At 32.7% G+C, this 14813-nt stretch overlaps 1 long non-coding RNA gene across 3 annotated transcripts; it reads left to right on the forward strand.

The window, feature by feature from the left end:
• Positions 1–261: 261 nt before the first annotated feature.
• LOC149209876 (uncharacterized) lies at positions 262–12364 on the forward strand. Of its 3 annotated transcripts, none has more exons than XR_016252259.1 (6): positions 262–1022; positions 1198–1307; positions 1695–1773; positions 2003–2091; positions 11923–11976; positions 12122–12364. It is a non-coding gene; the product is annotated as an uncharacterized LOC149209876 (long non-coding RNA). The 3 variants fall into 3 exon arrangements; XR_016252257.1 differs by having other exon boundaries at positions 1700–1773; positions 12122–12362; XR_016252258.1 differs by lacking the exon at positions 11923–11976 and having other exon boundaries at positions 1700–1773; positions 12122–12363.
• Positions 12365–14813: the final 2449 nt, after the last annotated feature.

Consider the following 14813-nt stretch of genomic DNA (forward strand, 5'->3'; position numbering starts at 1 on the left):
ATTTTTTTTATTTTAAAGACCGAACTTGAAACAGGTGGCATTTTTAATTTTTTTTAAAGGGATGACGTCATTTTTTAAAGACCCAACTTGAAATTATGTTCCACGTCACTTTCAAAACCAAATAAAACTGTCTTTCCAAATCCACGTCACTTGCTCGCATACAATTCGATCCAGGAAGCAACTCGTAACTTACTTGATCATATTCCACGTCATTTACTCGATCATATTAGCTTGTATGCCGATTTCAAAATTTAATACTCTACGGCTACATTGGGCTCCGTGCGCAGCGGTTAATAATCTCTACGGCTACATTGGGCTCTGTGCGCAGCTGGCGGATTTGAAAGGGAAAAACTCGAACGCATTTCAAATCCGATATATCATTATTACATTTAGACGGCAAAAGAAAGGGAAATCGGACTAGTAAAGCTGGGCCGACAGGCATAGGGAGAAGAGTGGGCAGTATCGGCTTTCATGGCTGGGAGTTGGTGGGCAAGCTACGTTTCATCGCTGGGAGATGGTGTAGAGTATCTGCGTTTCGATTGGCTGTTAAGTGGAGAAGGAGATTGGAGAAGGGCTGAGGAAATTAGGTAGTAGATAGAGTAGAACATATTTTGGGTTGGTTGGAGAAGGGTTGAAGAAATTAGCTAGCAGAGTAGAACAGATTTTGGGTTTGTTGGAGAAAGGTTGAAGAAATTAGGTAGCAGAGTAGAATTTTGTGTTTTAGAATTTGGATTTTAATACTGTGTTTTCTTTTCTTTTTGAGCATGGCCATGCTTATTTGTTTATACTTTGAATTTTGCCTGGGCATTTTAGTTATTTATTTTGTTTTTGTTTTGAAAATGGTTTGTTCCTCTAGATTGGGATGTTTGCTGTTTATTTGGTTGTTTGCTGTTTATTTGGTTCTGCGTTCTGGCTTGAGAGGTGAATACTGGTTGGTTGGGGGGTTAAGAGGGTTGATTGGGAGAGTGAGGCTGCCAAGAATATAAGATGGGATGACTGATTTAATGGTGAAAATTGAGAAGGTATATATTATTTTATTTGTTATTTAAAAATTTTGATGGTAATAGGTTATTATCTGAATTTTTAAATCACTATCTATTGTATTGCATTGTCTACCGAATATATCAGTATTTGTAGAACATTTTATCCTGTGTTTTTTTTGGTGGGTTAATTGTCCTGTTCCCTTTTCAAGTGCAGAGGAAGGAAGAAGTATACTACCAGGAAGGAAGAATTATACCACCAGTTAATAGTGGTGGAAAGTTAATAGGTGTGGAAAACACAGATGCTGTGTATTTTCTAGATTGCAGGTGAGCATTAACTTTTGGTTTCTCTCTTATCTAATTAATTTCTAATTAAATTTTAATGAGGAAAGTTAGGTGTACTTAATACGATTAGGGTTTAGATGCATACACACCATGCATGCAAGGCTTGGGAAAATTTTCATAATCTTTCATGGGTTATTCAATGTCTTTGAATTTTATTTTTTGTACTGGTTATAATAGGGTTTCATTATTGAGTATTGTTTGTCAAAGGTCAATATATTGATGCTGAGTAGTGCAGCATGAAACCCTCTGATGCTTAAATCTAAAGAAGAATTTGGGGTTTCTAGAATTCTTCTTTTAGAAACTGTTTGTAGAACATTTTATCTTGTTGCTTTTTTTCTTTGGATTAACTTGTCCTGTTTCCTCTTCAAGTGCAGAGGAAGGAAGAATTATATGATCAAGAAGGAAGAATTATACCACCACCACATGCTGTGTATTTTTTAGATTGCAGGTGGGCATTAACTTTTGTTCTCTCATATCTAATTAATTTTTAATGAGGGTATGGTAGGCTTACTTAGCAAGCTTAGGGTTTAGATACAAACACACTATGCATGTAAGGGTTAATAGTTCATTATCTGAATTTTTAAATCACAATGTAGCTCATGGATAGATTACTTTGTAGAACATTTTATCCTGTTTTTTTTTTGGGTTAACTTGTGGAGTTTCCTCTTCAAGTGCAGAGTATGGAAATACTATATCATGAAGGGAGAATTAGAGCACGAGTTAATAGTGGTGGAAAACACACATGCTGTGTATTTTTAGATTGAAGGTGAGCATTAACTTTTGGTTTCTGTCAATATCTAAATAATTTTTAATGAGGGAAAGATGTAATTATTCAGTTTACTGTTTAGATACATATTGGTGTGGAAAAATTTCGTAGTCTTTGATTTTTTTTGGGTTATTCAATGTCTTTAGATTTTATTTTTTATAATGGTTATCATAGGGTTTTATTCTTGAGTATTGTTTATCAAATTTCAATATATTGATACTCAGTAGTGCCTGCATAAAACCCTCTGGTGCTTAAATCTGAAGAAGAATTTGGGATTTCTAGATTTTTTCTTTTAGGAATTATTAACATATGTTTAATATGTGAGTAAAATTTAATTTCAATTTTATTATAATTATTTTCCTCCCTGCATGTTGCAAATAAATTTTGGTCATTGAATGTTATTTTAATTTTTATCCACAGATTTTATTTTTTGTACTGGTTGTCATAGGGTTTTATTCTTGGGTATTGTTTGTCAAAGTTCAATATATTGATGTTGAGTAGTGCCATCAGAAGGCCCTCTGATGCATAAATTTGAAGAAGAATTTGGGGTTTCTAGAAATTTTCTTTTAGGAACTGTTTGCAAATGTTTAATATGTGGGTAAAATTTTATTTCAATTTTATTATAATTTTCTTCACTGCATGTTGCAAACAGATTTTGGTTATTGGACGTTTTTTATTTAGGCTAGTGACCCACAGTCCAAGCCATGTTTGGCTTATAAACTAACATATTATGGGGTGAGATCATTAACCATTCAGTGACCTGTAACAGTCAATTCGTGCTAGGATAAACCTTCTAATGCTGAAACCTAAAGAAAATTTTGGGTTTCCAAAATTTTCTTTTTAGTTACTATTTGTAGAAGTTCAATACTCGAGTTAAATTTTATTCCAGTTCTATTATAATTCTTTTATCTCCTCAATACTCGAGTTAAATTTTATTCCAGTTCTATTATAATTCTTTTATCTACAACATTTTGCATATAGAATTTGGTCATTGGAGGGTTCCCTATTTAGATGAGCAACCCACAATCCATGCCATCTTGAACGTATAAAGTAAACACACATTTGGGGTGAGATTATTAACCAATCAATGACCCGCAACAATCATATTCATCAATCTCCATTTGTTATTTTTCCTAACCAGCTTGAACAAAGTGGCTTTAGGGATCATGGATAGATTTACTAGTCCGGGAGAAAAAGTGCTGGTATGCCATCTAAGATGGATGGAATGAGACCTGCCAAGTCACACTTGCATTAGATGGAAACACACCACCTATGCAAAAGCACATTGAAGCAAGACCTGTAGGAAGACATTTGGATTCAGCAAGAACCCATTATGTAAGCAAACACTTTGAATCAAGACCAATTTAGAAAATTATGGTTTCTCAAATGTGTCCTTACCTATCTAAGTGTAAGCAAGTAGCATGGGATGAACTAACAATAGGTGTGCTAGGGGGTGATCTAACCTAGATAAGGAAAGAAGGTTCAAATACTTGGCAGGGGTTAGCACCTCTGTTTAGTCTTACTCGAAGCAAATCCTAAGTATGTGATTTTTTCTAATGAGGAGTTCAGGGTAGGCTCATTCCTTTTATTTTACAGAACATTAACTCGAATCCGATTCAGCTATCTTTGTCCAAAATCAATACCTACGTTATGGTTTGGAAGAAGAAATATAGTTCCTACATTTTCCTTCATATTAAGTATGCTGCGAACATTTTTGTAGCCAAGGCCCATAAAAATGCCTTTTATATTTTTCAATTTAAGAGAGTACTACCCTAGTCTTTAAGCATTGCATTCCTTTGCATATTGATCTTATATGGACGGAACCCAACTCCTTGTGTTTCTAGTGTGTTTATTTATGTCAATGACTGCTAAAATTGGAGAGTAAGAATGGAGTATCTCTTATCGATTGATAATCTTCCTTTAGGGACAGAAACAGTCGAGCCAAAGCAATTAACTTATCTCCCAAACATTAAGAAAATATTTGGTAAAATTAAACAACTCCCAAACAACAATCCATTTCTCTCCATTCAACAATATTATAAGATTTACCAGTTCATTTTTAATTATCCAATTCCATTCATATATCTTATACCCATAACAAATTCCATCTATCTATTTTTGCTTAAAGCAATGTGAGGGTTTACCCATAAGGAAGTGTCAGTTTATCCATTAATGAGTTTGCTGAGAATGGGTAACTTAAGGAATTTAACCCTCCTAAAAGGTAAAAGGTTAGTGCATGAAAGAGTTTACCAAAAAGAATCCACCTACATAGTCTTTTTACCTCCTCCTATAATATCCAACCATGGTAGATACCTCTTAGTCCATCTCTTGCTAAAGTGGACAAAGAGAATGTAAAAAGGTTTGCACTCTTTGAACATTTTAATTCCACTATTTAAAATTTTGTGACCATAAAGTAACATAGGAGTCTTTAACATATAACATATGTATATAGGTAAGACAAAGGGTCCCTTCAATGTGTTCACAGTTATAATATAGGAGCCTAATGTATATAGGGTGCATTCAGTTAGATTCCGTTAGTCTTTTAACTTTTTTTAATTGTTATAAAATGTATCCTTAAACTTGCTTCAGGAATGAGCCAGTAAGGGACCTTAAAGGTGTCAAAAATCAATGAGTAAGGTAGAAATATAATTGATCTAAAATGTATCTTTAGGGCTACTTCATGAATGAACCAGTAAGGGATCTTAAAGGTGTCAAAAGTCGACCAGTAAGGTAGAGCCAGAAATGAGCATGGATTTAGGTGGATGATGCAACCCAGCAATTTGTTGTAACTCACCATTTTGAACCTTTTTTCCTTTAGCCTATCAAACCAAGCTGTTGTGGTTAGTTTTCTACTTTTTGTCCCTTCTGTTGGGGTTCTCCCTTCAACTAAGAGAAACAAGTCTAGAAAGTAGAATGTTAATGAAAATGATCAACCCGTGAAGCTATGATCAAGAGGGGTATTCTGGATGGGGAGGAAAGGGCGCAAGAGCATCAGGCACATTAAGTTGAACCTGGCATTCTTGTTAGTTGGATGCCAATGGTGAGAAGATTTTTATTGAGATGATCACCTACCATGCACCCAATAATTAGGAATGGTGGGTTTACACATCGCTATTAACCCATAACAGACCCAATTCCCTTCTTAAAAATATAGATTTCTGTACTAGATATGTGCAATTCTTATTAAAAAATCAGATTGCCTGAAAATGTTTACCCATCGTCCTAGTCTTGGTTTCTTTTCTAGTTTTGTAGCAAATAAACAACCCTCTCATCTTTTGCATATTCAGCTAATAATTTTTTCTGCGTCCCAGTTCTACCTTAGATATGGCACATAGCTCAGATAACATAGCTAAGAAATCAGCTGAAGCATTATTTATGCACTTATATTGAATTTCAAAGTAAAAACCTTGTAGTTGACTTTCCAACTTCACCAAAATTCGACTAGGAAAATGAATACTCCAAAGTTTCATGCTCCATTTGGATTTTGAGGCGTTGTCGCAATAAATATGGCTTGAATTTTACTATAACATTCATAATCAACATGTCCTTATCATAGATGCATAACAACTGCTCCTTTTCAGTCAATTTCTACTTTGAAAAGCTATAGGCTGCTGATTTGCATGACCATAGTGTTCATGTCAGTGCTCAAAGCATCATATTTCACTTAAAAAGTCAGAGAAATTTGGAAGTGCAAATACAGGGCTGGGCCTTTTTCATGCGTCAGTAGCCCCCCTCTACAGTCCCCATCCATTTAAATTGATTCTTATTGGTAAGATCAATGTGGTTTGTCATGATGCTTCCAAAGCACTTGACAGAACTTCCTATATAAATTGCATATTCTATCAAGTTCTCTCAACTGAGCCACATTCTTCGGAGTTAGCCACTCAAGAAACAAAGAGTGAAATCTAAAAAATAAAGAGTGAAACAGAGCCAGCACTGGATGATTGAGAAAATTGTCAGGTCTCAGCTTCTTTGATCACCATTTGATAGGAAGCAAAACTAAACGATTTTCATTCTAAATATTTTGTGTTCTTTGCCACAATAATGCTGGGATAAATTGAAATACACTGAGAATTAATTTAGAAAAAAATAAGTTAGCAATGAAGTTATATGGTTTCACCTTGTGTACAAGTATTTAACATATGCCCGCTTGAGTGTTACAGTTTGCATAGATAAGAAGGGACCCCTTCTGCAGCCTCCATCCATTTGAATCCATCCTTTATTGGTAAGGTTGGTTAGGTGTGCCATGATGCTTCCAAACTTGACAAGACTCCCTACATAAATTACATGTTCTGTTAATTTCTCTCAACCCAGTCACGTTCCTGGGAGTTGGCTAGTCAAGGATTAAGGAGTGAAATTTAAGAAATAAAGAGTGAAACAAAGCCAGCGCTGGATGCTTGAAAAAATTGTTAGGCTTCAGGTTCATTGGTCACAATTTTATAGGAAGCAAAACTAACTGTTTTTCATTTTAAGTATCTTGTGTCCTTTGCCACAATAATGTTGTGTTAAGTGGAAATATACTGAGAAAATCAATTGTAGACAAACTTAAGTTACTAATGAAGTCATTCAGTTTTGTTTTCTGTTACATGTATTTGATAGATGCCTGAATGAGTGTTATAGTTTGCATAGATAAGAAGGGAGACCTTCTGCAGTCTCCATCTATTTGAATTGATCCTTATTGGTAAGATTGGTTAGGTGTGCCCATGATGCTTCCAAAACCGACAGATTCCCTATATAAATTGCATATTCTGTTAAGTTCTCTCAACCTAGTCACATTCCTGGGAGTTGGCTAGTCAAGGATTAAGGAGTGAAATTTAAGAAATAAAGAGTGAAACAAAGCCAGCCCTGGATGATTGAAAAACTTGTTAGGCTTCAGATTCATTGGTCACAATTTTATAGGAAGCAAAACTAACAGGTTTTTCATTTTAAGTATCTTGTGTCCTTTGCCACAATAATGTTGTGTTAAGTGGAAACATACTGAGAAAATCAGTTGTAGACAAACCTAAGTTACTAATGAAGTCATTCCGTTTCATTTTCTGTTACAAGTATTTGATAGATGACTGCTTGAGTGTTATAGTTTGCATAGACAAGAAGGTAGCCCCTTTGCAGCCTGCATACATTTAAATCTATCCTTATTGGTAAGATCAGTGAGGTGGGCCATGATGCTTCTAAAACACTTGACAAACTTCTATATAGATTACATATTCTATCAAGTTCTCTCAACTGAGTCACATTCTTTGAAATAAAGAGTGAATCAGAACAAGCCCTGGATGATTGAGAAAATTGTCAGGCTTCAGATTCCTTGATCACAATTTGATAGGAAGCATAACTAGCTATTTTTCACAAGTATCGTGTGTCCGCTGCCACAATAATGTTGGGATAAATGGAAAGATACTGAGAGAATCAATTGCAGACGAACTTAAGTTACTAATAAAGTCATTCAGTTTCACTTTCTGTTACAAGTATTTGATAGATGCCTGCTTGAGTGTTGCAGTTTGCATAGATAAGAAGGTAGCCCCTTTGAAGGGTCCACCTATTTAAGTTGATCCTTGTTGGTAAAATCAGTGAGGTGTGCCATGATGCTTCCAAAACCCTTGACAAAATCAGTGACCATTTTGGCATCCACAAAAATGAAATTTTAAAGGCAGGACAATTATTCCAATTAAATGGACATTGGTTAAAACTTAAACCACATTAACACAAGATGTCAAGTAAATTCAGAACTTTGAAGCCAAAACACAATCACTGAAAATGAAGACCTAACTTGCCACTTTCTATTACTTAAATAATTTCGCCTTACATAAACTAGATCTGGAGAAGAAATCTGTAACTGTGAACCTCGATGAACTGTAATTCAAATTTGAGTACTAAAACCTTGATGAAAAAACTGAGAGCTATGAACTAGACCGAGATAGAATCAAGTAACATAACATCATAGCCCCTCTTTCTTCTTGGACACATACTAGCCTTAACGAAATAAACCAGATTTGGAGAAGAAATCTATAACTGTGAACCTCAATGAACTGTAATTCAAATTTGAGTGCTAAAACCTAGTAGATGAAACTGAGAGCTGTGAACTAGATCTGGAGAAGAAATCTGTAACTGTGAACCTCACTAAACTGTAATTCATATTTGAGTGCTAAAACCTAGATGAAACTGAGAGCTATGAACTAGACAGAGATACAATTAAGTAACACACATGATATGTACTATGTCTTCGACATATATAGTCCCTCTTTCTTCTTGGCCACATACGAACCTTAACGGTAAAGAAAGGTCATCAACTCCTGCATTCATAAAAAGTAGCAAGGGCAGGGGTACTCCACCGACCGGATTGGAGTTCTTATACATGTGAACAGGTTTGTCTCCATCTGGATTAAAGACCCGCGTCAAATCAACAGTCTCATCTCCGTGGGTGTAGCCAAAAAGCTCAATGCTATATAAATTGCATATTCTGTAAAGTTCTCTCAACTGAGTCACATTCTTGGAAGTTGGCCAGTCAAGGAAGGAGTGAAATTCAAGAAATAAGGAGTGAAACAGAGCCCGCTCTGGATGGTTGAGAAAATTGTCAGGCTTCAGGTTCCTTAATCATAATTTGATAGGAAGCAAAGCTAATGGTTTTCTTTTCTAAGTATCTTGCGTCTCTTGCCACAATAATGTTGGGATAAATGGAAATATTTTGGGAGAATCAATTTTAGACGAACTTAAGTTACTAATGAAGTCATTCGTTTTCACCTTTTGTTACAAGTATTTGAAAGATGCTTGCTTGAGTGTTACAGTTTGCATTGATAAAACGGTAGTCCCTTTGCAGCGGCCATCCATTAATTGAGATCCTTATTGGTCAGTGAGGTGTGCTATGATGCTTCCAAAACCCCTGACAGTATAAATTGCAATTTATTGCATATTCTATTAAGTTCTCTCAAGTGAGTCACATTCTTGGGAGTTGGCCAGTCAAGTAAGGAGTAAAATTCAGGAAATAAGGAGTGAAACCGAACCAGCCCTGGATGACAGAAAATTGTCAGGCTTGAGGGACCTTCATCACAATTTAATAGGAAGCAAAACTAACAGTTTTTCATTCTAAATATCTTGTGTCCTTTGTCACAATGATGTTGGGATAAGTGGAAATCCACACAGGGAATCAATTGTAGATAAACTTGAGTTACTAATGAAGTCATTTAGCTTCACCTTCTGTTAATGCCTGCTTGAGTGTTAGAGTTTTCCGTGTAGAATGGGCCTTTTTTTTTTCATAGTAATTCCTTTGATTATTTAGATCTTCAGTCTGATGCTCTCCAAACTGAGCTATCACACTAAGGGGGGATTTTACTAGGCACTATATGGTGCATGTCCAATAATTCTTTTACTGCTCTTTCTCTGTCATCTTTAACTTAAGATACATGTAGGGTGAACATTCTACTGTTCCAGGGACCCAAAAATATATTTCTACTGTTCTTCATGCTAAATAGCACATCTCCTCTGATGCATATTCACTTTATTCATCCTGTATAGTTCAACAATGAGTATATCTTTGAATGTGGTTGGTAATACCAATTGCACATGTCTTCTGATGCATATTCACCGTATTCATCCTTTATAAATGAACAATGAGTATATATTTGAATGTGTTTGCTTTTCATATAAGCAAATTCATCATGCATAATCAACTCCTTTGGACTTTGATAGCTTGTGGGATGGTCACGGAGGAAAGCAATTGAGACCCATCATCACAGTTGTTGAAACCCGTCATGACCAGTATCGGTTAGTTTAGAAAAAGTATTGGATCCTGATCAAATAAAAATAGGTCAATTGTTGCACCGTAAGTAAAGAGTTACTTCACTGAGTGAGTTCTGTGAGAGTGATGAAACAGAACCAGCCCTGGATGACAGAAAGTTCTCAGGCTTCAGGTTCTTTTATCACAATTGGATAGGAAGCAAAACTAACAGTTTTTCATTCTAAATATTTTGTGTCCTTTGCCACAACGATGATGGGATAAATGGAAATACAATGAAGTCATTCCACTTCACCTTCTGTTAAAAGTATTTGACAGATGCCTGCTTAAGTGTTACAGTTTGCCATGTAAAATGAACTCTCTTTTTGGTCATAGTAATTCCTTGGATTCTTCAGATCTTCAGTCTGATGCTCTCCAAACTGAGCTATCACACTACTGGATAGGCAAATGGGCTTTTTACTAGGCACTATATGATATATGTATATGATATATGCCCATGTCAAGTAATTCTTTTACTGCCCTTTCTCTGTCATCTATAACTTAAAGATACTGTTCCAGGGACCCAAAAACTTCTACTGTTCTTCATGGTAAAAATTGCACGTCTTCTGACGCACATTCACTATATTCATCCTATATAAATCAACAATGAGTATATCTGCATATTCATCCTGTATAAATCAACAATGAGTATATCTTTGAACGTGGTTGGTAAATTGCACATATCTTCTGATGCATATTCACTATATTCATCCTGTATAAATCAAACGAGTATATATTTGAATGTGGTTGCTTTTCATGTAAGCAAATTCATCATGCATAAAGCAACTCCTCTGGACATTGATAGCTTGTGGGATGGTCATGGAGGAAAGCGATTGAAACACATCACAGATGTTGAAACCCTTCATGACCGGTATCAGTTGGTTTAGAAACAGTATTGGACCCTGATGTACCAGATGTACATCGCTATTCAATTGTTGTCAATTGAATGGATGTACATCGCTATTAATTAAAAAGAGACTGATTTCAGCATGTCTTGCGATGTGGGGCCTCGATCACTGTCCCATCAGTTTATGTGTCACTACCCTAATGATTCGAAGAGTTACTTCCCTGAGTGACTTCTGTGAGAGTGATGACCTCTCATCGGAGAGTCTGGACTACCTTTTTGATAGTTTATGTTTTTAAAACCAATTCATTATACCTATCCAGATCGATATATATACCCAGTCGGAGAAGTCTGAATACCTTTTTGATAGTTTATGTTTTTAAAACCAATTCATTGTGCCTATCTAGATCGGTATATATATACACAGTTGCTCTTCGCGTGGATTCTATTGTTTACCTTGATTTTGAATTAGTGAATCTTTATCCAGATACAGAGATGTGTAAACCGCTTAAATGGCCACATTAACCCCCGAATAGGGTTTAAGGCGGTGGCTTCCTCCATTGATGTCGACGGGATTCGTTTCGGTCTTCATTAAGAACTCTCAGCCAATTGGATTTTCCCGTAGACAGGAATTCTGGTCATGATTTCTTAAGATAGTAATATCATTAGGCAAGATAGTAATATCATTAGGCAAGGATTTTCATTTGATGGCAATTTCAATATCTCGATACAAAATAAAATGATAATAACATTTACAACATTTACATTTACAGGTCTTTCTTGAAACTTGAAATGCTTTAAGAAGAAGAGATGGGATGGGTTGCTTAGGTTTTCTATTTAGTTTACCTTAGGGTACCCTAGATATTGTTTTTGTAATTTATGACTATTTACTTCATATCTGAAATTTACAATGTATTAATTTTTATTATATATAATAGTTATTTGACTGGGAATGATAGTTAATTATTGTTTTTTGTTTTTATTATTATTTTTAGTAAATTTGTAATCAAAAATTTGTCTTCCCATCTTCTTATGAAACCGGTGTTAAACAATTGGATGCGAAGAGGGTTTTTGACCAGAAATCATAGAAGATGATGGAATTGTCTTCCCAATCTCATATGAGATTATTATCATATTTATAATAGATTAATTTTTATTATTTATAATATTTATTTATTTTGAAATAGATGTTGAAAAATATCTAATTAGTTGTTTTTTTTAGTTTGTTAAGCAGATGCAATGCAGACTGTTGTGACAGAAAGCAATATATGAGAAGGTAGATTAAATTTTCTCCCAATTTTGTGAGATTTTTTTTCCTGCAATTTTAAGGGAGTGAAAACTATTTTTTTATTGTTTTTGTTATTTATTATTTTAAAATAGAAATATTATTAAAACTTTAATTTTCTGATGGTATGAAACAGAGATCAATACAAGAAGAGCGGGCACAGCAGCAAGATGGGAAGTGCTTCACAAAGGCTCAAACTCTGTCAAATAATCACATATTAGGTGTAATTGTAAATTGTATTATGATTTTTGATGTACTCTCACAAACTATACTTTAATATATAATCAGTTTTTTTTTGAGAGGGGCTAGACCCTTCTCACAACCTTCAAAGATAGCATGGCCAAAGCTATCTTGGAGGAGTCTCTTGCTGGAGTTGTTTTTTTTTGTTTGTAATATTTTTTTCCTTTTCGATTTTCTTTTTGTTTTATTTATAATTATAATTTTTTTAATAAAATATGTTTTTGTTTATAATTATTTAATTAATTAATATTTTTAAAAGGAAAAAAAATCAAACTTCATATTTTAAATTTTATTGAGCATACTCATTTTTTTTCACATTCACATTGCTTTCACATGACACTTACATATAATAACCTCAAATGATTTATTAAAAACTGAACTCGAATTATATTATTTCTAATTTTGTTTCATGTTTACAATCCTTTCACTTGATACCTCTATATAAGAAAACAGATAATTCAGTAGAAATGAACTCAAAATTATATTGCACAATTCTTTCACTTGATATCCCTATATGACAACCATAAATGATTTAGTAAAATTGAACTCATAAAATTACATTCTCACATTTTTTCACATTCACAATTCTTTCATAAAAATAACATTACATTCTCACATTTTTTCACATTCACAATTCTTTTATAAAAATAAACTACATTTAAAAATTCTGATTCAAGATAAACTGCTATATTTAAAATTTTGTTATCTAATAAAAAATAATATTTAAAATTTATACAAATAAGAGACTAAATTTTTATATTTATTTATGTTGTGTTGTGTTGTATTGTGTTATGTGTTGTGTTGTATTGTGTTAATGTGTTGTGTTGTGTTATGTGTTGTTTGTGTATATATGATTATACACACATGACATTGTGCTTAATATGATGTATTTTGTATTTTAAAGTTATGAAGATTTAATAAATATTGGTTTCAAAAATATTTGTACAATTGTATTATCTTGTGTTATCTCATATGCATAAATGTGTATTTTTTATAAACACATATATGGTTTTCAACTTTACATTTTAAAATTGTACATGGAAATTTGTGTGATCTCATATAGTTACAAACATATATGGTTTTCAACTTTACATTTTAAAACTGTACATGGAAATTTGTGTGATCTCATATAGTTACAAACATATATGGTTTTCAACTTTACATTTTAAAATTGTACATTGAAATTTGTACATTCTCACATTTTTTCACATTCACAATTCTTTTATAAAAATAAACTACATTTAAAAATTCTGATTCAAGATAAACTGCTATATTTAAAATTTTGTTATCTAATAAAAAATAATATTTAAAATTTATACAAATAAGAGACTAAATTTTTATATTTATTTATGTTGTGTTGTGTTGTATTGTGTTATGTGTTGTGTTGTATTGTGTTAATGTGTTGTGTTGTGTTATGTGTTGTTTGTGTATATATGATTATACACACGACATTGTGCTTAATATGATGTATTTTGTATTTTAAAGTTATGAAGATTTAATAAATATTGGTTTCAAAAATATTTGTACAATTGTATTATCTTGTGTTATCTCATATGCATAAATGTGTATTTTTTATAAACACATATATGGTTTTCAACTTTACATTTTAAAATTGTACATGGAAATTTGTGTGATCTCATATAGTTACAAACATATATGGTTTTCAACTTTACATTTTAAAACTGTACATGGAAATTTGTGTGATCTCATATAGTTACAAACATATATGGTTTTCAACTTTACATTTTAAAATTGTACATTGAAATTTGTACATTCTCACATTTTTTCACATTCACAATTCTTTTATAAAAATAAACTACATTTAAAAATTCTGATTCAAGATAAACTGCTATATTTAAAATTTTGTTATCTAATAAAAAATAATATTTAAAATTTATACAAATAAGAGACTAAATTTTTATATTTATTTATGTTGTGTTGTGTTGTATTGTGTTAATGTGTTGTGTTGTATTGTGTTAATGTGTTGTGTTGTGTTATGTGTTGTTTGTGTATATATGATTATACACACGACATTGTGCTTAATATGATGTATTTTGTATTTTAAAGTTATGAAGATTTAATAAATATTGGTTTCAAAAATATTTGTACAATTGTATTATCTTGTGTTATCTCATATGCATAAATGTGTATTTTTTATAAACACATATATGGTTTTCAACTTTACATTTTAAAATTGTACATGGAAATTTGTGTGATCTCATATAGTTACAAACATATATGGTTTTCAACTTTACATTTTAAAACTGTACATGGAAATTTGTGTGATCTCATATAGTTACAAACATATATGGTTTTCAACTTTACATTTTAAAATTGTACATTGAAATTTGTGTGATCTCATATAGTTACAAATAATTAATTCATAAATTTGTATTTTTATAAACACATGTATAGTTTTCAACTTTACATTTTAAAATTGTACATTTAAATTTATGTGATCTGATATAGTTGCAAATACTTAGTTCTTTATAAATGTGTATGATTTATTAAAATCAACTCATAAAATTACATTCTCACATTTTTCCACATTCACAATTTTTTCATAAAAATAAACTACATTTAAAAAT

The sequence above is a fragment of the Pinus tabuliformis genome, chromosome 1_2, assembly GCF_031772625.1.
Source record: "Pinus tabuliformis cultivar Carrire ecotype Pingquan chromosome 1_2, CPIR1, whole genome shotgun sequence".
Taxonomy (NCBI): domain Eukaryota; kingdom Viridiplantae; phylum Streptophyta; class Pinopsida; order Pinales; family Pinaceae; genus Pinus; species Pinus tabuliformis.